The 6492-nt window shown below is 44.6% G+C and overlaps 1 pseudogene; it reads left to right on the top strand.

The window, feature by feature from the left end:
- Window positions 1-959: 959 nt before the first annotated feature.
- Window positions 960-4555, top strand: LOC129647243 (tRNA wybutosine-synthesizing protein 5-like; annotated as a pseudogene).
- The last annotated feature ends 1937 nt before the right edge of the window (window positions 4556-6492 follow it).

Here is a 6492-nt window from a genome sequence, read left to right as displayed (position 1 = left end):
TCCACTATAATGTCAGGAAGAATCAAATGAGCTTTAAAGCTTGGGCACACAAGAAAATTCAAGCTGCCTAGAAAGAGTTCATGATGAAGCTGATAAAGTTGATATTTCACACAAGTGGCCAACAGGAAATGTTATAATTCGGAATACCCAGTGCATGGGGACAACAGAGAAGGAATAAACAGTGAAACAAAAAATGTGCCAGGAATTCCTTAAAAGTTACTGTTTGGCCACAATAAATATATGTATGCCCACTAATTCACTGAGTGGGAGAAGAACACAGTAGAATTTTTTTCTTTTTCACTTCCCTAAGAGAACACACATTTTGATGGGTGTATAAGGTGGGACTGTAATGGTAGTAGACCCAGAGAGTCTGGAATACTTGAGTTATGTGTTACCGAACATGCCGAGAGGCCCTCAGCTACCCACAAATGCAATATTCTTTCCATAATGTAATAAATGCAATACTCTTACTCATAAATATAATAGCAAATTGTAAATAAAAGGCCGGTCAAATCCCTGATGCTCTAATAGAGGGTTTTACGGTAAAGCTTCTATGAAGCATGAGACCCCAAGCAATGTTCTCATGTTTCCACTTTTACCACTGCTGCTGCTGCTGCTGCTGCTGCTGCTGCTGCTAAGTCACTTCAGTTGTGTCCGACTCTGTGCGACCCCATAGACAGCAGCCCACCAGACTCCCCGGTCCCTGGGATTCTGCAGGCAAGAACACTGGAGTGGGTTGCCATTTCCTTCTCCAATGCATGAAAGTGAAAAGTGAAAGTGAAGACGCTCAGTTGTATCCGACTCTTTGCAACCCCATGGATTGCAGCCTACCAGGCTCCTCCGTCCATGGGATTTTCCAGGCAAGAGTGCTGGAGTGGGGTGCCATTGCCCTCCACTAACCAGCTGTAAATCCTGAAGGACTAGAACTTCCAAGCACATGAAGTGTAGGAAGAAGAAAGATGGCGGGTCACAAAGGAACTCTGTTGAAGATGGCAGAAATAAGGTTCAGGAAATGAAAGGCGAAACGTGGAGGTTCCCCAGAGTTGAAGGAGAATGGGCAGCGCGTCCCTGTACCTCAGCTCGAGGGTGATTCGCAGGAGCAGTTCATGGGACACCTGGATCCGCAGAGAGAACCTCTGGTGTTGAAAGGAATTGATTTGGGAGCATGTACAAGCAAATGGACAGAGGACTTCCCTGGTGGCTCAGATGGTAAAGCATCTGCCTACAGTGTGGGAGACCCAGGTTCTCTCCCTGAGTCTGGAAGATCCCCTGGAGAAGGGAATGGCAACCCACTCCAGTACTCTTGCCTGGAGAATCCCATGGATGGAGGAGCCTGGTAGGCTACAGTCCATGGAGTCACAAAGAGTCGGACACAACTGAACGACTTCACTTTCACAAGCAGATGGACAGTGGATCACCTAAGCCAAATCAGAAGGAGAGAAGTGAAGATTCATGTTGGTGCAGTTGCCCCATGAACTTTCTTAAACTTTTAGCAAGCTGGTACAGAGGGCAACTGAAGAAAACCATAAGGAATTCTTTATATCAGAGGATCTACTGTACTTCATGCTTTGTGGATCCACTTTTTAATACAAGCATATATAGAGACATTTCTTCATAAGGCCACCGGAGAGCATTAATAGAAAAGACTGAGAAGGACAACCTAGGATCACTTGGGAAAGAACCTAGAAAGGATCTTGCAAATACCAGAAAGCAATTTCCTTTATCTGAAGGAGATATCGAGTTTCCAGAATTTTTCAAAGAATGGTTCTTTTCCAGTGTTTTTCAAATTAAGCTCACCAAAGGTACAACTTTGGATCCACTGTAATGTAATGGATAACTTCTCAATACAAGTAACAGTGGAAAAAATGCATTATACTATTCAGTCTTCAAGATGCCCAATATTTATAATTATCAGGTATTAAATCAGAAGTGCCGAACATAGATAACCCAGACTTATCTAAATATCTACTGTTTGCCAAGGCTAGGTGGTATGAATGTTCCCTTAAAGCTGGAGATGTATTATTCATTCTTGCTTTATGATTCCATAATATAATTTCTGAAGAGTTTGGAGTGGGGGTGAATGTCTTTTGGAAGCAACTTCCCTCTGAATGCTATGGTAAAATGGGTACTGCCGAGGTCCAGCCCCAGCTGATCCAGGGTATTTGAAGGGGAGACGGCTTCAGAGAGTTCACTGGATACACTGGCTTTAATTAAATATTAATTAGAGATATAAAGAGTAATAGAATAAGGATAGCTCAGTAGGAAAATTCAGTGGAGAAAAGAGGCTGAGTAGCTTGGTTTACTCGGGAAACCAATAAAACTTCAAGACAAGAAGCTTGCACCACTTACGTAGGCCGCAGGTGTCCTTCCGTTCTCCCGAAGGAGAGGAGACACTGAGGCCTCCCCAGTTGGGTCTTAGAAGCCCAGACAAAGTTAGTAAGCTTGGTGGGCTCCACGCTCCAGATGGAGACTCAGCCAGAGTTTGAGAGAGAGAGAGACATGGGGAGACCAGTATTTCGAGGAACTGATCCCAATTCTTTATTTTCCAGAGTCTGTTTTTATACACTGAGGTGTTATACAAAAGTCACGCGGGGACAGCAGTCCTGACTTTTATTAAAGTCAGGTGCTTCATACAAATGTATACAGAGGTCTTAGGGGTGTTACATCATCTTCTGGCCAGGGGTGCCTGCTGACAATTTATGACCCTCTCCTTGTGATAGCGGTCAGTCAACCAGAACACTTATTTCTCCAGGGGTGATTATTTTTGAAACACACGCCACCTTCTGAAGGTACCAGATAAAGTTACATTCCTATAGGGTGAGGGTGTTGTGGGTTTTAATTAAGGAAAGAATTTGCTTAGCCTAAGGTCTAACGTGATTAATATCAAAGGTTAATACATATTTCTTCTATATATTCATTAATGGCAGGGGATGTGGAGACTTAGCAGTAAACATTGAAATGTTTACTCAACAAATGAAAAACCCTTCACCAATACAATTTCTAATCAGCCCACTATACTTATACTAATAGTTTTCTAACTTCTCTAAAGAACCTATTTTTAGAAGGTTTAAAGTATCTCGTGCCTCTCACGGTTGGGAGGCTGTGAGCAATCACATGTGGCCGGACAAGCCTGTAAGGCAGGCTAGAGAACCTTCAGAGGAGATTGTAGGTTGAAACACTCCTATCACGCCCAGGAATTATTATGAACTGGAGCTCTAAGTTAACTCCTTCTCTGAAAGAGGTGGTGGGGGACAGCCCCCCATAAAGTCAGAGGTGTAGGTGAGAGCACAAAGTAGTAAAGTAGGCAGACTCTGGTTTTGGGGGTAGATGCTCGAGAATTTCCAGGGGGACTCCTGAGGCTCGATCCCGCCTTTGCCTATGTCGAGCCTCCTTCCTCATGACCTTTGCCACGGGTGAAGGTCCTCACGCCAGCTCTCTGCAGGATACCTATGGAAACAAAGATCCTACAGCAGCATCAAGAGCTGCACAAATTTTGGACAGAGGCTTCAGTTCAGTTCAGTTCAGTCACTCAGTCGGTCCGACTCTTTGCAACCCCATGAATCGCAGCACACCAGGCCTCCCTGTCCATCACCAACTCCCGGAGTTCACTCAAACTCATGTCCATCAAGTCGGTGATGCCATGCAGCCATCTCATCCTCTGTTGCCCCCTTCTCCTCCTGCCCCCAATCCCTCCCAGCATCAAAGTCTTTTCCATGAATCAACTCTTCACATGAGGTGGCCAAAGTACTGGAGTTTCAGCTTCAGCATCAGTCCTTCCAATGAACACCCAGGACTGATTTCCTTTAGAATGGACTGGTTGGATCTCCTTGCAGTCCAAGGGACTCTCAAGAGTCTTCTCCAACACCACAGTTCAAAAGCATCAATTCTTCGGTGCTCAGCTTTCTTCACAGTCCAACTCTCACATCCATACATGACCACTGGAAAAACCATAGCCTTGACTAGACAGACCTTTGTTGGCAAAGTAATGTCTCAGCTTTTGAATATGCTATCTAGGTAGGTCACAAGTTTCCTTCCAAGGAGTAAGCGTCTTTTAATTTCATGGCTGCAATCACCATCTGCAGTGATTTTGGAGCTCAAAAAATAAAGTCTGACACTGTTTCCACTGTTTCCCCATCTATTTCCCATGAAGTGATGGGACCAGATGCCATGATCCTAGTTTTCTGAATGTTGAGCTTTAAGCCAACTTTTTCACTCTCCTCTTTCACTTTCATCAACAGGCTTTTTAGTTCCTCTTCACTTTCTGCCATAAGGGTGGTGTCATCTGCGTATCTGAGGTTATTGATATTTCTCCCGGCAATCTTGATTCCAGCTTGTGCTTCTTCCAGCCCAGCATTGCTGATGAGAGCCTTAAAAACCCTCAAAGAATTGCCAGAGGAACATAGGGACTTCTATGCAGGGCGAATGGTTTTGCACATTCAAGATAAAGCCTATAGCAAAAATTTTGAATAAATAATGAACTGAATGCAAAGAGCATAAACATTTAAACACAATTCAGTTCAAATATTGGAAAAGTGTAACAAGATGTAAATTATTTTTTTAAAGATTTATTCTTCTCAGAGGGGTGCTGCTGCTGCTAAGTCATTTCAGTCATGTCCTACTCAGTGTGATCCCATAGATGGCAGCCCACCAGGCTCCCCTGTCCCTGGGATTCTCCAGGCAAGAACACTGGAGTGGGTTGCCATTTCCTTCTCCAATGCAGGAAAGTAAAAAGTGAAAGGGAAGTCGCCCAGTCATGTCCGACTCTTAGCAACCCCATGGACTGCAGCCTACCAGGCTCCTCCGTCCATGGGATTTTCCAGGCAAGAGTACTGGAGTGGGGTGCCAGTGGTAAAGAATCTGCCTGTCAGTACAGGAGACATAAGAAACATGGAGTCAATCCTGAGTTGGGAAGACCCCCTGGAGTAAGAAATGGCAACCCACTCCAGTATTCTTGCCTGAAAAATCCCATGGACAGAAGAGCCCGGCGGCTACAGTCCATGGGGATCACAAAGAGTCAGACACGGCTAAGCATGCACATCCACAAAATAGGAAAGGCAGCTCAATCTCAGATTTATAAATTAAATAAGTATGAAGGCGAGGGAGGTGAAAGGCAACTTTGTAAACTTTAGTGTCCTGTGACGCCCCTCCCCCTCTACTGTTAGTAAACATGCTCTGCCCAGGGATCTGAGGCAGCAGAATAAATACTTCTTCCCTGGAAGGCCATGACAGGAAAAATAAGAAAAAGATGGGGGGAGTTCCCTGGTGGTCCAGGGGCTAAGACTGTGCTCTCACTACCATGGCCCCAGGTTTGATCCCTGGTTGGGGAGCTAAGATTCCCCAAGCCATGGGAAACAAAAATAAAATCAAAGTTTTAAAAGAAAGAAAGAAACAGATGGGGCAGTATGGAAGACATTATTGGTGTTCACCAACTTTCTCTATTCCTTAGGCATACAGAAAACTGCAGGTCCTACTCTCCTATAACTGCTAGAGACTAGTTCTAGCCCCCCTGAGAGGAGAATCCTCCGCATTGATTGTTAGATTCTGGAGGACTTTTCTCTTCCCCTACTGTAACCGACCAGGATCCTATGAGGTCTTCCCAGAATAGACCCCCCACCCATGTCATCCACCTGCCTTTCGTCTGTAGAAAAACCTCAATCGAAGAAATGAGAAAATTAAAAAAAAAAAATTAAATAGTGAAACAAGACAAAATAATAATATCTGAGCCATTATACAAAGGCAAGGACCTTGAGTTCTTCCTCAAGGACTATAGATAGTATTCTGAGTCATATCCTGTGAGCTGTTTTGCAGATACTGAAAGCACTCCCTGGTGGAAGACGTTAACTGTAGGCTGCCGAAAAGCATGTAGACCCCAGATCCCGGAAACCAGGAGGTTGATGATGCTGACTCCAGATTACCTCATCAGCAACCAATCAGAAGAGCAGTCCACGAGCTGACCACCCCCCTGCTCCTTGAACACTGTGAGACTCCTCACTACCTCCTCCTCCTATGACCCCCCGCCCAGCGTGGCAAAGGAATAAAGTTATTTCTTTATACTTCACCAAAACTCTGTCTCCAAGATGTAATCTGGCACTGTTGTAAAGAGGTCCAATTTTGGCAACATCACCAAGTCAACCAAAACAGGCTTGTATTCAAATGTTGGAATCATTATATAAAAGCAATCTAATTAGATGAGTCATTGGGGAAAGAAGGTCCCTGGAGAATCACCTGAACCTACAACAGATGCTATGCGAATCTGAAATAACTTGCTTAATTAAGGCATTTGATAACGGGTCCTCCCTGGAGCTTCAGTGATTGGGACTCCACTGCAAGGGGCCAGGTTCACTCCCTGATCAGGGAACTAAACTCCCCTAGTCCATGCAGTGCAGCCAAAAAAAAAAAAAAAGGCACCAGCAGTCCTTGTTACCACAGCCTCACTTAACTTGCTAGAACAGGAACCAGAATGCCACCCACAGTCCTCAGGTAGATTCAAAT

The sequence above is a fragment of the Bubalus kerabau genome, chromosome 3 (assembly GCF_029407905.1).
Source record: "Bubalus kerabau isolate K-KA32 ecotype Philippines breed swamp buffalo chromosome 3, PCC_UOA_SB_1v2, whole genome shotgun sequence".
In the NCBI taxonomy this organism is placed as follows: domain Eukaryota; kingdom Metazoa; phylum Chordata; class Mammalia; order Artiodactyla; family Bovidae; genus Bubalus; species Bubalus kerabau.
Note: the sequence above shows the minus strand (reverse complement) of the source record. Positions and strands in the feature narration are given on the sequence as shown.